At 38.7% G+C, this 24146-nt stretch overlaps 1 protein-coding gene across 22 annotated transcripts in view; it reads left to right on the forward strand.

The window, feature by feature from the left end:
• The window catches only part of MAGI1 (membrane associated guanylate kinase, WW and PDZ domain containing 1), a 573273-nt gene that overhangs the window by 313252 nt on the left and 235875 nt on the right, over nucleotides 1-24146 (forward strand). The window lies entirely within an intron of this gene.

Raw genomic sequence — 24146 nt, forward strand, 5'->3', positions numbered from 1 at the left:
GATAGGTGTATAGTGATAGCTCGAGGTTTTAATTTGCATTTCCCTAGTCGCTAATGATGTTTATTATCTTTTCACATGCTATTTTTTCATCTGTATTATCTTCTTCAGTAAAATGTTCCTATTGGATATCTGGTATCTGTTCATGTCTTTTGCCTCCTTTCCGCTTGGGTTGTTATTGTTGTGTTTACTGTTGCGTATTGAGAGTTAAATAACTTTCTAGATACTGGCCTTTTGTCAGATATATGGTTTGCAAATATTTTCTTCTAGTCTTTTCATCCCCTTAATGGTCTTTTGCAGAGAAAAAAAAGTTGATAATTTTGTTGAAGCCCAGTTTATTAAGTTTTCCTTTTGTGGATTGAGGATTTGGTGTCAAGTCTAAGAATTCCTTGCCTAATTCTCAATACCAAAGATTTTCTTCATTTTTTTTCTCCCATAAACATTTTATGGTTTCATAAGTATATTTTACATTTAAATCTGTCATCTATTTTGAGTTAATTTTTGCGTAAGTTTTGTTTAAGTTGAGGTTCACCCCCAGCCCCAATGGCTGTTTAGTTGTTTCAGCACCATTTGTTGAAAGGTTATCCGTTCTCCACTGCATTGATTTTGTTCCTTTGTGAAAAATCTTAGGCATTTTTGTGTGGGTCTATTTCGGTCATACTCTACAGTCTTGCATAGTTAGCTATACAATCAATCTTGAAATTAAGTAAACTGATTCCTCCTGTGTTCTTTTTCAAAAAAATTTTGCTGTTCTATTTTCTTTGCCTTTCCATATGACTTTTAGAATTATCTTGTATATGTCTACAAAAAACTTTATGGAATTTTGATAGGAATTTCAGGAGAATTGGTATCTTTGCTATGTTGACTTTCAATCCATGAATATGGCACATATCTACATTTATTTAGGTCTTCTTTGATTTGTTTCATTTATTTTACTGTTTTTTAATTTTCAGCAAACAAGTCTTGTACATGATTTGTTAGATTTACACCTGAGGGTTGCATGTTTTTTGAGCAATTATAAAATATATTTTAAATTTAGATTTCATCTTGTTCATTTTTAGTATATAGAAATACAATTGATTTTTGGATGTGTTTCTTGTTCTGTGATCTTTCTGAAGTCACTTGTTAGTACGAGGAGGTTATTTTTATTTTTAATTTTTAATGGTTCCTTGGGATTTTCTATGCAGATAATCATGTCATCTGCAAATAAGGACAGTTTCATTTCTTCCTTTCTGATCTGTAGGCCTTCTGTTTCCTGTTTTGGTCTTTTCTATAGCACTTTTGCGAGAACTTCCAGGACTTTATTGAATGAGAAGTGTGGAAACGTTGTGCTGTTTACAATCTTAGGAGGGAAAGTTATTTGGGCTTTCACCATTAAGCATGAATTTTATCAAAAATTCTTGTTGCGGAAAACGGCGAGGACTGAGAAACTCAAGCGGCTCGCAGAGATCAGGGAGAACACAGCTTTATTTTGCCGGTGGACTCAGCAGGATTGTTCCCAAAAGACTGAACACTTACTGGGGTCGAGTGCTTTGTTTTTTAGGGTTTGGGAGAAATCGTGCCATTGCTATTGCAGCGCTAGGGACTGGTTAAATCTGGCTGGGGAGCCGGGGAGGTGAAAACTGCTCTGACAGGAAAGCCTGTAACGGCTGTGCTCGCAGGGAAACTGCTCCAACATTCCCAATCAGTTTATAAGATCATGTGAGTTTTCTTCCTTAGCGTGTTAACATTGTTGATTATGCTGATTGATTTTCGAATATGTAACCAAGCCTTGCATGCCTGAAGTAAACCTCATTTGGTCATGATCTATAATTCTTTTTATATATTGCTGGATTCGATTTGCTGAAGTGTTTTTTAAGGATCATTATGTGTCTAAATTCATGAGAGATATTAGTCTTAAGTTATTCTTTTTTTTCTTTCTTTTTTTTTTTAAACGTTGCCTTTGTTGTGTTTTGGTGTTAGGGTAATACGAGCCTCATAAAATAAATTGTGAGATGTTCTTCATTTTTCATTTTTCTGGAAGAAATTGTGTAGAATTTGGTGTTAACTTGGTAGAATTATCCAGCAAACAAGTGTGGGCTGGGAGATTTCCTTTTTCAGTATTTAATTTGCAAATTTAAATTTTTTAATAAGTCTAGGGTTATCCAAACTATATATTTCATATTGAGTGTTTTTCAAGGTATTTGTCCATGTAATCTATGTTGTCAAATATTCCTCTGCAGATTTGTTCATAGTATTTCCTTATGGTTTTGATTTATGCAGGGTCTTTAGTGAAATCCTGTTTATTTTCTGTTATTGGAAATTTGTCTTATGTCCTTTTTTCCCTTGTCAGTCTTGCTAGAACTATGTCAGTTGTTTGATCTTTGCAAAGAAGTAGCTTTCTGTTTCACTGATTTTTCACCATTATTTTTCTGTTTTTATTTCATTGATTTCTGTTCTTATCTTTGTATTTTCCGTTTCTTTATTTAGGCTTATTTTGCTCTTTTTGTAGGTTCTTGAGGTAATTACTGAGGCTTTTGATTTGAAAATATGTTTTTTTTCTAATATAATCCTTTAGTACTATACATTTTCCTCTAAGCACTGCTTTACCTGTGTCTCAGAAATTTTGATATGTTGTATTTTTATTTTTCATTCACTATATTCTCACTATATTCTATTTCCCTTGAGATTTCTTTGCTTTGACCCATTTTTTTTTTTTTAAGAAGTGTATTGTTGGTTTTAGTGTTTAGAGGTTTTCTTCTTATCTTTCTTTTATTGATTACAAGTTTGGTTCCTTTGTGCTCAGAGAATATACTCTGTATGATTTAAATTCTTTAAAAACTGTTTATGTTTGTTCTATCATCCATAATATGGTCTGTTATGGTATATGTTTGGTGGACACTTGAGAAGAATTTGCATTCTGCTGTTGCTTGGTGGATTGTTTTATAAATGTCCACTTGATCCTGTTGCTTGTAGGTGAGTTTTTCTACATCTTGCTGATTTATGTTTAATTCTATCCATTGTTGAGAGAGGGAGGTTGAAGTCTCCAACTATAATTGTAGATTTGTTTCTTTTTCCTTTCAGTTCCATCATTTTTGCTTTGTGCATTTTGCAACAGTCTTATGTGGTGCATACACATTTAGGATTGCTATGTGTTCTTGGTGGTTTAACCCTTTTATCATTACACAATGTTTTTTTCTGTCTGTGTTAATTTGACTTGCTCTTAAGTCTGTCTTATCTGATATTAATATAGCAGTCCTGATTTCTTTTGATTAATGTTTGCATGATATATCTTTCCATCTTTTTACTTTCAACATACCTATAGCATTATGTTTGAAGTGAGTTTCTTATAGGCAGAATACAGTTGGGTTATGTTTAATAATGTACTGTGCTAACATCTGTGCTAGCACAGTACATTATTAAACATAACATTATTAAACATAAATTGAGATATTTGGACCATTTACATTTAATGTAATTCCTGACAATTTAAAGTTTAAATCTGATATTTTGCTTTTCTTTTGAGTTGGGTCTCTCTCTTATTCGTTTTTTTCTTTCTTGTTTTCCTGTGGGTTATTGTAACACTTTCTAGCATTCTATTTTGATTTATCTATAATGTTTTTGAGTATTACCTCTTTTCACAGTCTTTGGTTGCTTTAGATGCAGATTTTTTTCACAGTCTACTGTTACTGTCATTTTCCCAGTTCAAGTGAGTGAACCGTTAAAACTTTACATCCTATTTATAACATCATTGTCTTAAATATTTTTTTATGTACACTTATAACCTCCTCAGACAGTGTTACACATCTTGTTTTGACCATCAAATCTAACTTAGAAAACTCAAGGGGAGTATGAAAATACATCATGTTTATTTATATTTTCGCTCTTTCCATTGTTTTTTTCTTCTTTCCTCTTATTCCAAAATTCTTAATTTTATATCATCTTTTTCATTTAGAGAACTTCTTTAATCATCCTTTTAGGGTAGGTCTGCTGTCTACAAAGTCTTTAATTTTCCTTCATCTGAGAATGTCTTGATTTCCACCTCATTTCTGATATAGAATTCATGTTTGGCAGTTGTTTTTGTCCAGCACTTGAAAAAATGTTATACCCCTTTCTTTCTGGTCTCCATAGATTCTTATGAAAAATCCACTGTTATTAGAATTACTTTTCTCCTCTAGGTAAGGTGTTATTTATTTCACTGCTTTCAAGATTTTCCTTTTTCTTTAGTTTTCAAAAATTTGATTATGATGTGTTTTGATGTATATTTTTAAAATTTTACTCTGTTTTGGGGGTTGGCTCACCTTCTTGAATCTGTATATTTATGTCTTTTGCTAAATTTGAGAAGTTGTCAGTCATTCTTTCTTCAAGTAAGTATTTAACACTGCCCTCTTTCTCCTTTCTTTCAGGACTTCAGTGACACAAATGTTAGGGTTTTTGGTTGTTGTTGTTATTGTTGTTGTTGTTGTATTCCTACAGGTACCTGAGGCCCTGTTTATTTTTTTCCAGTCATTGTCTCACTTTTTAAGGTTGGATAATTTCTAAAGTTTTACCTTCAAGTTCACTGATCGTTTCCTCAGTACCCCCTCCATTATCCATGTGTTTTTTTTTAATTTAATTGATTGTAATTTATAGTTCCCAAATCTCTATTTGTTTTACCTTTTGTATTTTATTGTTTTGTTGAGACTTTATGTGTTTTCATTTGTTTTTTTTCAAGTGTGCTCCTTGAATCGTTTTTATAATGAATGTTTTAAAATCTTTGTCAGATAATTCCAAGATTTCTGTCATCTCAGTGTTGGCCTCTTGGTTGTCTTCATACTGGTTGAGATTTTTCTGGATCTTGTTATGATGAGTCATTTTCAGTTAAAATCTGGACATTTTGGACATTATGTAATGAGACTCTCAAACTTATTTAATCTTTCTGTTTTACATGGTTTGGTTAGACACTGCTTTGGCAGAGGAAGGGGGGAAATACTTTGTTACTGCCAGGGCTGGGGAGAAGTTGAGGATCTTCCCTCTTCTTCCCCTGACACTTGATGGGGGGGAAGTAGCTTCCAGGTGGGGCAGGAGTTGTGACTTCCTATGGCATACATATGGGGTGGGAGGCAGTAGAGAGGAGGAAGTGTTCATTTTAGCCCAGTGGGCTTGACAATTCTGTCTCTCTGCTCAGTGGTCTCTGACTCTCCCTGATATGGGGAGGGGAGATTGGGATACCCCATTGCAGCCTGCAGAGGGTGAAGGTCTAGGCTCCCCTACTTTGTCATTTCTGGGTTGGGTATTGGTGGGACCATAGTTTGTTTTCCTACAGTGTTTGGCTGGAGTAGAGCAGCTATTTTTTAAACGTTTTCTTTCTTGTCAGTCTACCTCTTTTCTGGTTCTTTAGCCAGAGAGAGCAGGCTTTTGTTGCATTACTTTTTGTCAGCATCCGTTGACATTTACCACTTGCTGGCTATTCAGCTGCAATTCTGGGATTTATGAGGCATAGAGAAAACCCATGGAACTCACCTTAATGCTGAGCTCTGTCCTGAGATGCCTCGCTTCTCTGCGTTCATCTGTTTACGTTTCAGACTTCTTTTTGTTTTATAGATGACGTCCAAGATCCGTTGTTGCACTTAGTGGGAGGAATGGAGAAATGTACATCTGCCCCATCTTCAAGGATGGGAAAGTGCTACCCCTTTACTTTTTATTGTCGGCAGGTGAGACATGGACTTGGCTCTGTAATCCAGAACATGTAATAATGAGAGCTGTTGAGTTGACATGAGATTTGTGCTATCAGCATGGTTTTAAAGAAGATGTTAATTACTAAGGAAATTGGTTATGTGCATTTATCCAGTGCTTTTCTTTCCAGCCCTTCTAAGAAACCCTAAACTGGGAAGTCACTAATGGAAAGGCATGGAAGGTGAGGAGCTGGTAAACGAATAACCTACCTCACCATCTGGCCTGCTGCAGTTCTCAAAGTCACATGGCACCACCAAGTTTGTTCTTCTCTGTGTTTATTGGAGGTGCCAAATGCTATATTTAAGCCAAGAGCTGATTTTGAAAATATTTTTCTACTTCTGTTTTGTCAAACGTGTTCTTTGGCATATTATGTTAGGGCTTGTTCTGCTAAAGCTTAGCAGCGCCTTCTGTTTCGTCAAGCTGATTTGGCTTGCACAATTCAAACATTAGACCCTTGTTTTGGAACAGAAGTCTTCTCTAGAGATGGCACAAAGTATGTTCTAATTTCCAGACAGGTAATACTTATGAAGTGAGAGATGGAGCTTTTATTTTTTAGTTGTTATTTTTTATATATGGGACTTCTTTTTTTAGCTATTTTCTGCCCAAGCCTGTTTGACTACATTTTCTCTTTTTTGGAATCTTTGTAATTATGGGTAAGAAAGCAAATGTTAAGCTACTCTTCTTTTAACAAGAAAAAGGAAGGGATGTGCAACTACTTTATTTTCATTATTTGATTTTGCTCATACTTTTAAAATACCAGTGTGCTTTCAGTGTATACGTCATATATATCAAGATTATAGATAGAGTAGATGTCTAGGTCAGCCAGTGTAGAAACACTTTATGGAAAATATTGGTGTCTGGATGAAGAAAGCGTTTTATGTTGGGCTTAAATATTTTTAGTTGCTGATGGAAAATTTTTGCAGCCTTTTCACTCATTCCTTGGGAGCCTTTTGGAGAGAAGGCATGGCTGTAATGGCTCCTAGATGCATGACCAGTGGTGGAATCATATCTCATTAAAGGAAATTGATGTTCCTGTGAGCTCTGGAAGTATTCATCAGCATCTGGGAGTGGCTGAAAGCACCAGTTGCTCCTGGTGCTGGAAGAAACCTTCTGAGGGAGCACAGGGCTCTGTGTTAGCTGGAGTGTAGAATCCGTCAACAGAATAATTACTCCATTCACAGCAGGCACCTTTGAGTTGTCTTTCATTTGGGGGAGTCTTCTCTTTGTTCTTTCATCTTCTCTAACACTTTCCAAATGTGTTGGTGCTTTATTTAGCTTCAGAACTCAGCCTCTGCCACTGTAAGACATGAGTAGTATTAGTTCAGCGTGGGAAAGCCCTACATTTGTGCTCTCAGCAGGCCCCTTTACACCTTGCTCTTTGTCGTCGATAATAGCCAGGTGGAAACCTTGTCCCCCAGCCTCTCTCCCACCCTTTACATTTGATGTGTGTTCTTCAAACTAAATATAAGTAACATAACTTTTGTCAGGAAGTGGAGTGAAAGTGGAAGTGTGGCTGAGTGGCAGTGAGAGATGTCAAAGTACAGGGCACCCGCATCCCCCTAAGCCTTTGAGATGAAATTTCTACCCAGCTAATTTGAGTTTTCTTCCTTGGTCAGCGCAAGCAGAAACCCAGCTTAAGTGCCCAGGGCTGTGATTCTAAGAGGGTGTTAGGAGTTTTTTAGCTCTCCTCCCCCTTAACGTTCTTCACGGCCATCTATCCTTCTCTGCTCCTGGTTCTGAGTCTTGTATTTCCACTTTGAAGCTTAGGGCACTTCATCTTAGGAGATCTTACAGGATGCTGTATAAACAGAAGGTTCTCTATAGATATTCTCACGTTCAGTGAATCCTCTGAGAAGTCAGGGTCAGAGAAGGAGCTCAGCTACACACTGGAGTCACTGCCGAAAAGGACAAAAAACAAAAACAAAAAATGCCTGGTTCCTGCCCTAGGTTCTTACTTAATTGGCCTGAGATGGGGGCCTAGGTACTGGTATTATTTTAGATGTGTCCCAGGTGATTCTAACATTCAGCAAGGATCAGACCCCTCCCGTGGAGGTAGCACCCAGTTACCACTTAAATTCTGAATAAGCCTGGCTGGTTCCCTGCTCTTAGAATGTTCCAGGACCCAAGGAGAGAGCAGTTCTCTGCTTTTGTTAGAGCCACGTGTGGGAACCCAGTGACCTGAATTCCTTCCGATTCTCACTATAACTCTCAATCACCATCACCTAATTTTCTTTGTTAATATAGATTTATTAGACAGCAAGAATTCTCAGTTGTGGTTTGGCATGTCCCTAAGGTACAGGCTGGTCTCAAAAGGCATTGCAAAAATTTATTTAAAGCCACTTTAATTTCTAAAGATACATTTCTTTCTCATAAGTACTGGTCTGAAATCAAGCAGTGAAAAAGGGTGTCAGCGGCTCCCACAGGCTGAGGTGTTGACAAGGTTCAGTTTGTTCCTCTGACAAATGTTGGGTGCCCTTCTATGTTTTGGTAACTCTGGAGTACCAGGGACTTGCTTGCCCAATTCTGGGGCAGTAATGGGGCTTGTCGGCTCACCTGGCATCTTTGTTGCAGTTTTTAAATTGTTCTTTTCGAAGTGGGGTGAGTATGTCTATACTGCTATTTAAGCAGTGTAGTTAAAGGAGAAACTTGAGAGAATTCAGCAGCTACCACCCTTATTGTGAGTAAAGTCTCAAAGACTGTGAACTGTTTGCAGTCTTTAGCGTCACATTCCCAGTGTGGGATGAACATGCCAGTACAGGTTTCTGTGGAGCAGGGGCCTGTCAGAATGATTACTAAGTTTATTAGCCAGAAGGATGCTTTCTCACTTTTTCTGAGAGGCACAACTGAGTGAATTTTGGAAGAGGACACTTGAGGGAGAAGGCATTGCTGGAATAAAAAGATGAGAGACCAAGGTATATGTCAGATTGTTAGAATGGGAGAGACCTCTGGGATTGTGGAATCCAGCCCATTCGATTACAGATATGTGAGCTAGGTCAATTTATGAGAGATTCCAGCAATATTCATTAAGTACCTATTAGAATGATACATGCTGTGCTGGAGCTGGAAGACATAGATGATGTGTTACTCAGGGTTCTCCAGAAAAACAGAGCCAATAACGCACACGTGTGTGTGAAGAAATTTAGTGTAAGAAATTTGCTTGTACAATTATGGAGGCTGACAAGTCCCAAGATGTGCAATTGGTGCTAAAGGCCCAGGAAAGCCGATGGTATAGTTCTAGTCCGAGTGTGAAGGTCTGAGAACCAGGAGAACTGATGGCGTAAGTTCCAGTCCGAAAGCTGGCAGGCTTGAGACCAAGGAAGGACCAATGTTTTAGTTCGAGTTTAAAGGCAAGAAAAAGCCAATGTTGCAGCTCAGTGGCTGAGACAGGAGTGATTAGCTTTTTTGTTCTATTCAGGCCTTCAGCTGATTGGTTGAGGCCCACTCACAGTGGGGAGAGCAATCTGCTTTCCCAGTATATCAATTTAAATGTTAAACTTACCCAAAAGCATTCTCACAGAAACATGCAGAATAATATTTGATTAAATATCTAAGAGCCCCATGGCCCAGTCAAGTTGACACATAAAATTAACCCTCACAGATGATTTCCCCAAACACAAATATGACACAAATTTAGGTCTTAATTCCAGATATCCTAATCCTTGCCAGAATTCTACTATCTACTTCATTATGCTGTTTCCCGACTCATCTGTCATAAATGAATAACATCGATAAAATTGAGAAATTAAGACTTCAGCAATCAAAACTTTCATTCATCAAAAGACATAATCAAGAAAGTGAATAGATAAGTGTGGGGACAGAGTCCCAGAGAGCAGTTTCCAGACTCTCGGTCTCATGTGGAAAGGTGCTGGCTCAGGTAGTAGATGGCCGTCAGCTGTAACCAGTTAGCCAATTACCCACTGATATAATTGCCACGGCTGTGTTGGTTGGTCAGTGGGTTGGTTGGCAGGCAGAGAAGCGGACAGCAGGTTGCAGGTCATGTGGCTCCAGCCTCCAGTGAGACTATACTGGTATGATTCCCCTATCTATGGCTCCGTGGGTGTTCCCTTTTGGCCTCACCATGTCCTGCGTTCTTATGTGGGGAGTGGGACCAGAGGCCCCGCCTGATGCCTTGCATGACAAAAGGCACAGTGAGCAGGGTCTCCTGCACGACAATAGGACACAGACTAGGAGAAGATATTTGCAAAATACGTTTTTTATAAAGGACTGGTATCCAGGATGCATAGGAAACTCTTTTTTAAAAAAGTTTTTTTATTGGGGAATATTGGGGAACAGTGTGTTTCTCCAGGGCCCATCAGCTCCAAGTCGTTGTGCTTCAATCTAGTTGTGGAGGGCGCAGCTCAGCTCGGTTTCAAGTTCAGTCTCTGTTTTCAATCTTAGTTGCAGGGGGTGCAGCCCACCATCCCATGCGGGCATTGAACCAGCAACCCTGTTGTTAAGAGCTCGCGCTCTAACCAACTGAGCCATCTGGCCACCCACATAAGGAACTCTTACAAGTCAACATTAAGAAGACAACCTAATAGAAAATCAGCAAACGATTTGAATAGAAGCTTCACAAATGAACAGAGACACTCCATTATTAGTGCACGACAGGGTGCCTGGCATCAAGAGTCATCAGGTAATCCAAATGACAATAATGAAGAAACAATATAATACGTATATGAAGAACACATAAATAAATGGTGAAATAAAAAGTAAATATCAGGTGCCCTGACATCTGATCTAAAGAGAGGAGGGCAATTGTTTGAAACTTTGCACTGTTGTCATAGTTCACACGAACCTGGAAATGCATGTCTTTGCTTGCACACCTTCAGCCATACAATGTACTATGAACAGAAGTGGGTATGTGAAAGCAATCTGGCGATAACATACAGGTTTTAATCGGTTTGCAGTCTAGTGATACGGAAAGCCTGGCTTGTTTAACTTGTTTGTTTTATACATTTCGTTGTAGTTACAAATCTTAAAAAATGTAGCTCTCCTTGAGAACAAATGGAATTCCATGAAACGTGTTTTTGAAATTCATTACTTTCAAGTCAGATGATGAGGGGGAGAGCAGCTAACATTTACTGAGCATTTCATTGTGTGTTCTTATTTTTTCCTTATGACAGCCCTGCCAGGTATATGCTATCATTATCCCCATTTTACTGATTGAGACTCAGTGATTAAGGAATTTGCCTAAGAAAACAGAGGTAGCAAATGACAAAGTCAGGATGAGAACATAAGTCTACCTGGTTTTGCTTTAGCCACTGCTTATATTTTTAAAAATAGTATTATCATTCTTTACTCATTTAGTCAGTCATTAACTCTGTGCCAACTTCTCCTCTCATCTGAGAGGGTCTTAGCTCTCCTACGAAACCCTCCTGGTGGGGGAGGCCACAGATCATAAACAAGAAAAAGGAAAAGACATTATTTCAAAGACTAATACTGGCTATGAACATAATAAACCAGAGCAATGGGACAGACGCTGGTGGAGGGGCCTCCTTAGCAGGCCTTGTCAGAGACGGCCTCTGCTGGGCCAATGGAAGGTCAGCTTAAAGCTCTGATCCCAGCGCTGAGCTCTGCAGGCTCAGGCAGGAGCCCTGTGCAGGAGACGTGTGTTTACTAAGCTGGTACACAGCAAATAAAATCTGAGCAGTTGGAATCATCCCTATATGGGCCCTTTTGCAATATCTGTTTCTAATGTGCGCTTGGCTCTAAATGAATAGAAACATTGACAGCTGAGCAGTAACTGTCTCTGACTATGATCCACTCACTGACCCCCTGGGAGGAACGGCCCCCGTAGGGTGGTCACAGTGACTGGGGAGCACGGCAGGCATTTCCTTGAGGGCTGCCAAGCATGGGAGTGCTGGTGGCCAGAGGGCAAACCGACAGCCACAGAGCACTGCCCTGCCGGGACGCCAGTGGGCGTCTGGTGAGAAGCCTGTGGCTGACGCTTGTGTGCTGAAGGCTCAGGCCCTCAGGGATGAGACAGGCTCAGTGGTGTCTGAGTTCTTTTGTCCTTGAATTTCACGTAGTCTCTCCCATTCTGTGACGAGAGCCAGGACGTTGACTTGATTGAATTTTGTGTGTGCTGTGCTTTCCTCCTGTTCGCTGGATATGTGAAAAGGCAAGACAGAAAATGGTCTATTGAGTTTGTTTTTCTTTCCTTGTATATACAATTTTAAAAACTGCAGCACTTGGGCTTGCCAGCCTGCTCTCTTGTCCAGAAAACGGCGCCCTTAAGAGCAATGTTAACGTGTGACAGTGGAGACCAGGCTCGCAAATGTGGTGTTGCTTTGCATAAATCCCCTTCCATTGTCAAGGGGGGCATATGGCCAGTGAGTGTCCTCGTTATTGAATGGCTTTTATAGCCCCATAATTTATAATCACTTTTGAATAGCAGCTGAAAGACTACAATGAGACAGGATGAAAATAGAGTGTGAAAATGATCACCGCTTATGGAATTATGGAGATTAGAAACATCCGATGATCAGTGATCAGTCTGTGAGGTAAGAACTCTCTCTCCCACAGACTTTTAACCACGCGTTCTGTGTACCACACTCTCTAAAAAAGGTGGATGGGGGAGGGGGGTTCACGGTATGAGGGATGTAAAAATAAAATAAAATATAAAATAAAATAAAATAAATAAAATAAAATAAAATAAAATAAAAATAAAATAAAAAAATTAAATTTAAAAAAAGAGAGCTGTGGTCAATCCAGAGAGATGAATCTCTGTAAGAAATCTTACCTTAGTGGGTGTGCAACATACAAACTATCCCGAGAACCCTGCACACGGCCACATTCACATAATTGGTGCGCTGCATGCATTTTTTTAAGCCGATGAACTCTATTTTGGAATATTTAAGATGCAAAAAAGTTGTAAAGATAGTACAGAGTTCCTGAATGTCCTTCACCTAATTTTCCCTAAGGCTGACGTCTTGCATAATCATGGCACATTTGTCAAAAGTAAGAAGTTAACATGGGTACATTGCTTTTAACCCCAGTCTTAACTCAGATTTCACCAGCCACCCCCCCCCCCACACACACACACATACACACTTGTGTGTTGTTTTGTCCCTGGATCCAGTGCAGGACTCTACCTTGCATTTAGTTGCCATATCTTCTTAGACTCCTCTAGTCTGTGCCAGGTTCTTAATCTTTCCTTGTGTTTCCGTGACCTTGATAGTTTTGAAGAATAGTAGTATATGGTTTTAACAAAAAAAGGTTTCACTCCTCACTGCTGGGTGAACACCTTGTTTGGAGTCACATAGGTTGAGAGGGGAAAGCGTCGAACTTCTGCGTTCTAGTCCTGCGTCGGATGGCTTCAGAACTGGGAGCCTCACTTTGCTCATCTGTTTAAAGATGGGAATAATGCCCTCTTCCTCCCTGGGTTCTGTAAGGCTGAAGTGAGATAATGTTCATAAAAGCAATTTATGATTAAGTATCACATTTATAATCATCTAGAGGAAATTTGTAATGTATGAGTTCTTCTGTCCTGCATGCTTGTAGAAACTGGAGATTGGCACCAGACACAGATTTCTTTCCAAGAATCTTTCGATAAGTTTCTCTGAAGGCTATCCAAGTCTTTAAATACCTTACTTTATTCTGCTTTCTAGAGAATGGGGAGGGGGGTATTTTTAACCTGTTCAATATTTCTGTGAAAGCCCCATAGTGCAGACCCATGGCTAATCTTCCTACTCCTTTTATAAGGGGATGGTTTGCACATCCAGAACTACCTGCATACTCACACATATGCATAAATAAGCATTGGCAACATTAGGAAAATGCAGCATGTTTTTGAGAGAGACACGGTCCTCTCTAATAGGAAGTAGCAAAGTACAGCTTGTGGCCCAAATACACTCCACTGCCTGTTTTTTTAATAAAGTTTTATTAGAATGCAGCCATGCATTCATTTACATACTGTTTATGGCTGATTTCCTCCTAAGAAAGCAGAGTTCAGTAGTTGGAACATAGATCTTCCAGCCTGCAAAGCCTAAAATACAACCTGACCTTTCAGAACATTTCTGACTGTCTCTGCCCTAGAAGCCTACTGATGCTGAGATGTTTTTCTTTTCTTACCTGTCTGGGAGTATGCGATTCGCTCTTTTGTTTCCTGCTTTGAAAAATATTTAAAGAGGGGTGCTGTGCAAGAATCGATTCCTGAGGATACTATGCTCCTGGTAAATGAGCTCATCTTTCTCAGACCCATCAAATGACGTGGCTAAGGCTGGCGGTCTCTGTTTTCATAGTCCAGCAGGAATTGGAGTGGTGTACTCAGGTGTAACCCTGTTTGTATGAGATTTCCCAGTGTGTGTCAGAGTGTCTGGAACTCTGGCCCCAGCCTACTGTTGTGTGAATAATACCATATTAAAATACAGTTTGTAGCCCAGATTATCCATTTCTGAATGAGGCTAAATTAGGGTGAAGCTGGGAGGGGAGGGTAACAGCTGTTTTAATTACTGTGGATGTTCCAGGCTACGGAATGTCAATGGGATCTCAGTTTGTATTTGCATAAAAGCATTAAACATCTTTTTTGTCAGCACTGTCCTAACACCTAATAGTACAGGTGCTGGTTCCTGGGAAGGAAACTTGTTTAAGTATCCCTGGCTGAGTGTTCTCTGGAAGCCAGTGCCATTCAGATGTTACTTTCTCGGTTTTTACAAATGTTGGGCATTGAGAAGGATATCAGGACAACTTTACAATGTGTCGGTTTAGATGGAAAGTCAGTCTTTGTTTTTGTATTGAGAGTCAATTCACATCGATGTTTTTTAGTGGCATTTATTTTACTTTTTTAAAAAAATTAAATTATAAAATTTATTTTACTTTTTTTTTTTTTAAAGATTTTATTGGGGAAGGGGAACAGGACTTTATTGGGGAACAGTGTGTACTTCCAGGACTTTTTTCCAAGTCAAGTTGTTGTCCTTTCAGTCTTAGTTGTGGAGGGCGCAGCTCAGCTCCAGGTCCAGTTGCCCTTGCTAGTTGCAGGGGACGCAGCCCACCATCCCTGTGGGAGTCGAACCAGCGCTCCAACCAACTGAGCCATCTGCGAGCTCAACAGCAGCCTCAGCTCAAGGTGCCGTGTTCAATCTTAGTTGCAGGGGGCGCTGCCCACCATCCCTTGCAGGACTCGAGGAATTGAACCAGCAACCTTGTGGTTGAGAGCCCACTGGCCCATGTAGGAATCGAACCGGCAGCCTTCGGAGTTAGGAGCACGGAGCCCTAACCCCCTGAGCCACTGGGAAGGCCCCTATTTTTTATTTTGAAAATTTCAAACCCATGCTGCCATTGGAAGAACAGCATAATGTAAATGCCCATCACCAAGACTGACCGGCTAGTATTAACATCTTGACGTTCCCACCCCATCTATCTTTATTTAGACGTATTAATTGTTCCATTTTGCCACATTGCCTATGTGCTGGGGTACTCTGTGAGTAGCATTGGTTTATTCTTCTGTAAAATGAGCCTGGAAATTAAACCAATCTCATTGGGTTGCAGTGAAGATTGTAAAAAGTCTGGTCTGTCAAAAGTGCTCAAGAAGTGTTCACTGTCATCACTGGAGTCCACTAGGTTACCTGAGCAGAGTTCTTTTAGATCCCAATGGAGTGTTTTTTTAAAAATTTAGTGTGTTCTTAATGTACACACACACACACACACACACACACACACCCCCTTCAGATTCCATTCAAGATTCTGAGTGTAGGGACACCAGACTTCAGCTTTGGGTGAGGTCACACAGCTCTCTGTTGATTAGGGCTGGACATAAACTCATTTTCAGCCATGTTACTTCACCAATGAGAACACTGGCCTCTGCTTTCTCTGTCTAAATCTGTTATTTATTTATTTTTGAAGAGGTATTATTCTACTACCCTAGTTTAACTGGAATAAATATTAATTATTTCTAGCCTTATTTCTAGCCTTAGGCTAGAAATAATGGAAAAAAAATAGAGATGATGGAATTTAAACCTTGCTGTTCTGGCTGTGCTTAATTCAAGTTTTTTCTCACTGTGGGATGAAATTTGTTATAAAAAGATTCACCGAGAGAAAAAGAACAGGGAAGGCAGTCAGGATATAATATAAAGCGAATGTCTTGAAGTGCTAGCAATATGTTTTGTGCTTGTCCACGTGGGGAGTGATATGTAAATAGTTAGTTTCTAGAGTTTCATCAGTATATATAAATTTGTCCCGCAGCCTCTACTGCACGTCTCAGACGCACTGCACATTTTTCCTTTTCATTTTATTTAAGTTCTACAGAAACACGACTGAAAGAACAACTGTTCTTGTACCACTAGGGGAACAGAGTCAAACTCTGCATGTCTGATGAGGGACCCCCCTGCCTGAATAATTTCTGCTGCACCTGTTATTATTATAAGGTGTTGTTATGTTATAGTGGAATGGCAGTACCTAAAGTTTGCCAGGTATGGAGAACACTTGTGAGAAATTGGGAAATAGGTTTATTCTCAGAGCCTAGCACCCATATTTTGTCTGGGGGCTTTGCAGTGGCTTAGACAGTTGGTTCACAAACTTCAGCATGTATTAGAATCACCTAAAAGGCTTGTTAAAACAAATTGCTGAACCCGGCCCTCAGAGTTTCTATTTCAGTAAGTCTGGGATGGATCCCCAAAATTTGCATTTAACCAGTTTCTGGGTAATACCTCTCAGGCCAGCCTTGGAGAAATGAGTACCCTCCACCTCTGCCCCAGGAATTACGTAAGAAGAATTGCTCACATGGAGAGGCAGGGCCAACACCTAGGCCAGGAATTTAGCAAACTATGGCCCAGGGGCCAGACCTGCCTATTATTGTAAATAAAGTTTTATTGGAAAACAGCCTTTTTTACATACAACTACAGCTGCTTTCATACTACAAAGGCAGAGTTTAGTAGTTGGACAGAGTCCAGATGTGCTCCCAAAGCTGGAAAATACGTATCTGGCCCTTGGCCCTTTACAGAAAAATTTTGCTGACTTCTAATCTAGCAGTGCTTGCATGTCATTTGGGAGAAGGGGCCTAGAAGTAATTTTATAAGGAACTGGCTCAGAGTGTTCCCAATTTGTGTGTTTTTTAGAAGCAAGGACTTTTTTGTTTGTCTTTATTTTTTTTACTTCAATATATACGATAATGGAATTCATTCATTACTTCTCAACAGGCTATTCTCCAAATTAATTTTCTTATTGGAGTCAGCAGTTTCTCAAAATGAATAGACACGATTTTACCATCCATTTTGCCTCACTATTACACTGTTGGCATCTATTTGAATTATTGGTGGAAAATTTTTTAAATCACCCAATTATAAGGGGAAAATCGTCATTTTGACACTGTAATTGTCAGATTAGTGATATTGTACCTCTTTGAGGCTTTAGTAGAAACTGGTGTAACCTTTCTGAAAGCAGTTTGTCAATATGTATCAAGAATCTTTAAAATCGTGTTCATGCTTATTACTCTAATAATTCCTCTTTTAGGAAATTTCATATTCAAGATTTTTCATTACGGCAATGTTCACAGTAGTTGTTTTTAAAAAGGAAAGACATCTAAATTAACACAAAACTGATAATATTATGATGAATACACACTGCTACTTTGGAGCCATTTAAAATCAAGCTGACTGAGGGGGAGCTGATACAATCGTTTTGGAAGGAATTTGTATCAAAAACCTTAATCCCATTTCAAGGATCACAAGAAAATAATCAGAAATACAGATATATTTTATATAAGGAAGATAATCACAGTGAAAACAGTGCATATTCTTATTCATTGGTAATGGTTAAATAGGTTATGATGGAATAAGATAAAATACTATGCAGCTGTTAAAATTATATTTTCGAACACTAGTAGTATACTGGAAATGTTATGAATTATGTGTTAGAATATTTGGATATAAGTCTCATTTGGATACACATCTCAAATTTAATAGGAACTGTGTATTCCACTTAAATCTATTCATCACCAGTTAAGCCCAAACATTGGATTCATTTGGACTCCTCCCTTGTGTTTCGTATCTTCCTCCATCACGCCAGCAAACCCTGTCAGTTCTAGCTTTGAATTGCATCTCCTGTCTACCCCCTTCTGCCCCTCTTCCTGGCATTTCCTCAATCCAGGTCGCGTCAGGTCTCCTGTGGTCAGCTCCGCTGGCTTCATCCTGTCACCTGCCTCTGCTCCAGACCCACTGCAAAGCTGCAAAAGTAACCTCAAAATCTAGACCAGGCCTTCCCACTCCCTGACTAAAATCCCTTCAGTGGATTCCTACTGAATTTAGGATAAAATGCAAACTCTTTTTTTTTTTAAATGCAAACTCTTTTTTTTTATATTATCACGGTCTGTGAGGCCCAGAATGACCTGGCCTCTGCGTCTCTTTTGAACCTTAGTCTGTGCCACCCTTGTCTGTACTTCGTGCTGTTTCACTAACACATCAGCCTCCTTTCTACTTGGAACCATTTGCACATGCTGTTCCCTCTGCCTAAAATGCTCTTTCCCGCCGTTTGCAGAGCCTGCTGGCCTCTTGTCGTCCTTCAGTTCGCACCTGAACAATTATCTCTGTCCGGAGGCTAGCCCGTCCTCCCCTTCCTAAAACATGCACGTCAGTCCCTGCTCGGGAATTCTGTGTTGTCATGTTGGATCATAAGGGCCCATATAGTATGTGGCTGCAGTCACTTAATAAATATTTGTTGAATAAGTGAATGTATCTCCTCAAATATCTAAGTGTATTGTAAGTGTGTATAAGTGTATGCACACACAATGGGAATGCTAATGGGAATGCAAATCAAGTTATAGTTGATGTTTGACTTTCCTTGTACTTTTGTATATTTTTCAAATATTGTACTTAATTTGTATTACCTTTTTATTGTGGTAAAACATATATAATATGAAATTTATCATTTTAACCATTTTAAAACGTACAGCTTTGTGACATTAAGTACATTCACATTGCTGTGCAGCCATCACCACCATCCATCCCAGACCTTTCTCATTTTTTCCAAGTGAAACTCTGTACCCATTAAACACTAACATCTCAGTAATTTATATGAGTTTTACGGTAAAAAAAAAAAGGTATTAGAAAAAACAAATACGTAGAAAACATCTTTTTCAGGCAAAGCTCATTTCAATGTATTATGGATTGTAAGTTTGAGTGACTTTAAAACTAGTTAATTCGTATTTCAATTTATAATTTTGATTTAGAAAAAAGTATTCTTTGTAAATCCAAACTGTTGAACTGACAGATTTTTTTTTTTTGCTACAATAGCTCCACTGCAGTGCAAACCATTTGTGTCGCCTTAATAAACATATCTTTCCTACAACTCTAATCATTTCTTGAAGAAATTGTGTGCTAAAGCAGAATCACCTGGAAGTGTGGTTAGTTTAATATCCTTATACAAGTTTTCCTCAGCACTGAAAATTTGAAATGTATTAAAGTCTAGATTCTAATTGTAATAAAACACTACTCTTTGACCTTCTAGAAGTGGCTATTCTGGAGCTCATATGATACAGGGAGAGCTGTGTTTTGCCTTTGTGGTCAGAAACGGATGCGACTTCAGAGGGCTCAGAAGGGTTCTCCCTGGAAAGCAAGTTTCTTGACCATGAAGATGATTTGTGCTGACTGGCATTCTCCCTTAGAATCTGTGTCTAAGGAGACAGAGAGATCAGATCAAGCAGAGTCCCCCCCCATAATCCATCACCTTGAAAATGATGCTTCTGGTTGAGTTGGCAGAAAACTGTCTAGCATGGGAGAGGAAAGGTTGGAGAAACTACACCATTCAATTACTTTTGGGGAACATTTCATGTTTAAATAGTGACAAGCAAAATATGCAATATAAATAATTGATAAAAGGATCATATCCAGAATATATAAAGAGCATCTTATCAAGAATAACAAGACAGCCCATTAGGGAAGTGCACAAAGAATATGAACAGGAAGTTAAAGGAGAGAGAATGTAAAAGACTAAAAAATAAATAAAACGAATGGTCAATTTGACTAGTAATCTGTAATTGTAAATTAGTAAAACACCAAAATATCATTTTACCTTGATGAGAATAGGAAGATTTTTAAAAGATGGACTGTACAGAAAAGAGTTAATGACTGTTAGTCTGAAGGCCTGCTTGCCAGGTTGCTCTTGTCTGGGACCTGGGACCTTGGATTTCAGAAGGGTTCTGTCCATTCCTTGGTAAGAGTGGCTCACTATGCCTTACCTGTTTGTGCAAAAGATATGGCTTACGCTTTCCTTCTGCGAGTCTAGAGTTTTGTTTCATACCAGGCAGAGGCTGCTGACACAACCAGTTCCTGATAAAAGCTCTAGGTCCTCGAGTGTCTAATGGACAGCATTTCACAAATATTGTCAGACTCATGGCCCTGGGAATTAAGTGTGGTACTCCAGTGGGAGAGGACTCTGGGAAGCTTGTACCTGATTTCCTCTGGATGTTGTGGCCCCACCAACCTTTCCCTTTGTTGGTTTTGCTTTGTATGTACCCTTTTGCTCTAATAAGTCATAGCTATGAGTTCAATTATTTACTGAGTCCTGGAATCCTGCTAGTGAATCATCAAATCTGGGCGTGGTCTAGCGGACCCCGGATACACTAATAATAACAAGTGTCGGTGTGAGTGTGAGGGACACAGGACCTCCAAGGCTGTTGGAGGGAAGGTAAATTGGCACCACCATTTTGGAGAAGTACTTAGCAACATCAAAGTAAGTTGAAGATGTCTATTCCTATCTTAAAACTTAACACATTTAATTACAGAAAGGCATTACAGTAACATTGCAGCATTGTTGTATTGTCAGAAACAACGGAGATAGCCTAATTAGTCTAATAGTCTATGAAGGAGAAATATATTTTGATGTATTTTTTGAGTGGAAAATTATACACTATTTAAAATAATTAACAAAAATTATGTCAATCGACATGGTTAAATTTCTGTAAACTAAAGTGAATTTAAAAAAAAACAGTAAATGTTTTAAATGTAAAAGACAGAGTTCCAGATATATAGATAAAATATAAAAATATAAAATAATGGCAAATCTAGGGCAGTCTTAGCCCCGTTTTCCCCATTTATATTGTAAAATTGTCTTAAAATAAGCTCTGAATCCTTTTCTTGGAAAAAGTTTCACATATTCCTGACCTATGTTTTCTTTTCCATTTGCACAACAAATGTTAAATTTCAAAGGAAGTGCAGATGCTATGACAAACTCTCTCTTGTAATTTATTATTTCATTGGCTCACTGCCCTGGACAATTAGGAGAAGATTTATCGACATGTCCCCTAAATAATTGGCAATTAATTTGAGATTAGATGCTAAAAAGTACAGTATTCTTAATGTAATGCGAAGGTTGAAGCTTTTCACTTACCCACGTCAGGGAACACAGAATAAATGTTACCCGGCAGCATAGTGACTCCTGCCCGCGCAGTCGAGAGCATTTTTAGTTTGAGGATTAGCAACTGTAGCTAGCTTGGCTAGTTGTAAGGTCAAGCTTGAGTGTAAACCATGATGCCTATGTCTTAATGCCTTCCAATCTGTAAGTCCCTGGTTTATCTTGATAGGAACCACATATGTGAGGATGTGTGAACCTGTGTTATACATGGGATGAAGAGACATTGTATCCTGAATCTTCTTTGGAATTTTGCTGTTGACTCAAGCAGTGTGTTTGGATCCCATAGACAGCTTTGGTACTCATGGTTCATATGATAACTGTCAGTGTCTTTTAAAAAATATATTTTCAATTACAATTGACATTCCATATTAATTTCAGGTGTGTATCATAGTGGTTAGACATTTATATAATTTATGAAGTGACCCCCCGCTAAGTCTAGTACCCACCTGGCAGTATCTTTTGAATGTCTAGAACTGTGGTCTCCTAAGGGGAATATAAAACCCTAGATTCTAGGTAGTAGAGATTTTGCTGGCAAATACTGTTATCATTTGGTCAAATTCCAGAGTGCTTTGTACCTGGAGGTAGAGTTGGCAGGTGTGACTGTCAAATATCAGTGATTTACCAGTGGGTTTCATTTCCTGAACTTCAGCTCCAGCACAGTGTCTGGAATATATTACATATGTACTAAATCTTTATTGACCAGTTTGCTTATGTCCAGACCATTTGAGCACAAGTAGAATTTTATTTCCTTTCAGAAAGTCTAGAAATATCCTGTAATCCAAGTTTCCCCAGGTTGGTATTTTGTTTCTATTTCTAAGTCCATAGGCTGGGTTTTTAATTTCTATGCATTTTTTAAAAAAACTTATCAGTCCATCTTCGGACTGATTGGAATCCTTTTGCCACTTGCCTCAAACAGTTGTCCAGTCTGCCTTCTCCTAATAGGAATTTCCATCATTCCTCGAGTGCTTTCTCTTTGCCTAGCATTGTCTGAATCTCATTGAGTCCTCACAACAATCCTGGGATGGACCTACTGACACATCCGTGCTCTGCGTTTGCAGATGAGACAGGTGCGGTTCTGCGATGAAGCCATGCGCTTGGGCTTTCCAACTAATAAATAGTGGAGCCAGGATTTCAATCCAGCCTATGTGTCTTAGCTACCAACATTCATTCTGTTATTCTCAGTTCAGTTTTCTAATGGGAATTTCAGAACTAAGCATTGAGAACAGTGCCAACCACATAGTCATTCAATAATTATGTATACTTTAAACTTTTGAAATAGATTTTATTACAGTATAGTTTGCATACTATAAAATACACCCATTTATACATACAGTGCTGTCAGTTTTGACAGATGTATAAACCTGGGATATCACTCACTATTATCATCAAGATATATTCTATTGCCATCACCCCCAAAAAGTTACCTTGTTTTCCCTCCTTTTAAAACATTTTATTTTGGAATCATTGTAGATGCCCAGGAAGTTGTAAAAAAATAGTACGGAGGTCCCACGTGTGCTGCACCCAGTTTCCCGAGTGGTGACATCTTCCATAGCTGCAGTAAAACTGCAAAGCCAAGAAACTGACATTGGTGCACTCCACAGTTCTGAAAGCCTTATGCTCATTTGCAGTTGGTCTTTGTCTGCTCTTAGGTAACCATGAACCGCCTTCTGTCATTGTAAATTTGTTTAGCCTGTACTAAAACTTTTTATAACAATAGAATTGCACAGCACGTTCTCTTTTGTGTCTAGCTTCTTTTGCCTCGCGTTATTTGTCTGAGATTTATCAATATTACGTATGTGCTCCGTTTAATTGAGGGATTGCATCCTGTTGTTTGAATACAATACAGCTTGCTTATCCATTCACCTGTTGATGGACATTTGGGTTATTTCCAATTTGGGGCTATTGTATAATGAATAAAGTTGCTATGAAGATTCGTCTATAAGTTTCTGTGTGTGTGTGTGGACTTGTTTTCATTTTGCTTGCATAAATAAACAGTGCAATTACTAAGTCATTTGGTTAGTGAAGGTATAACTTTATAAGATGCTGCCACATTGTTTTCCTGAAATAATGAACCATTTTATATACCTACTAACAGTGTATAAAATTTCCTGTTGCACCACAATCTTGCTAACGCTTAATATTGTCAGTCTTTTTGCCATGGTAGTGGGTATGAAGTGAGATAGTATGGTTTTTAATTTGCCTTTCTCTGGTAATTAATGGTATTGAATATCTTTTCATGTGCTTCGTGGCCAATCATATATATTCCTTTGTGAAATGTCGGTTCAAACCTTGTGCCCATTTTAGGGGCAGCTGAGTGGGGTGTGTGGGTGTTTGTCTTCTTCACTCAATAAATATTTGATGAGTAATTGAATATTTATTGAATGACTTGAATGTATGTATTTTCCTTTCAGCCACTTGAGACCGTAGGTATAATACAACTCAAATAAAATAGTTCAAATTGGGGTTTCGTTAGTATATTTTGAAATGATCAACCGTAGCAGAGAATCTTGTTTTGAACATGACATTAAGCTAAAGATCAGTAGTTTCCTACCCTAGGTATGACAGTCGCTATCTTAACTATTCCTGTCATCCTCATGATTTATTCTTTTTGACCATGGGGAAGTTCTCATCATTGCTGCATTGTTTCTCTAAGGCTAGAAATGCTCTTACCTAATTTTTATCTTGTCTAAAAATGGAAGGACAATTTCAGCCTTGTTATTTTTAGCTGTCACTGAAGCGTCTTTCTCCATTAAGAATGAAGGTGAGCTAGATTGAGCTACAAGCCTTCTGTTCATCCTGTAGACTACAATTTCTGTTTATAATTAGAAAAAAAACATTTAGTTACCTTCTTTCTATGATACATATTTGTAACATTATGATTTTAAGCTTTTTTTTGTTGTTCTGTTACATGTAGAGAATTGCAAAGAAATAAACTCATAGCTCCATCCAGTTAACTATTGCTTAAACAGCAATAATAACAAAGAAATGTGTATCGAATGTGTGTGAATGGACAAGGGATAGTAAGATCTATTTATAGAATGAAGAGTGATGTCTCTTCCTTTATTTCCTACGCTGAAGTCCTTCTCCCTAAAGTAAAGTGTTGTTAA

Source organism: Rhinolophus hipposideros, assembly GCF_964194185.1.
Source record: "Rhinolophus hipposideros genome assembly, chromosome: 14".
NCBI lineage: Eukaryota > Metazoa > Chordata > Mammalia > Chiroptera > Rhinolophidae > Rhinolophus > Rhinolophus hipposideros.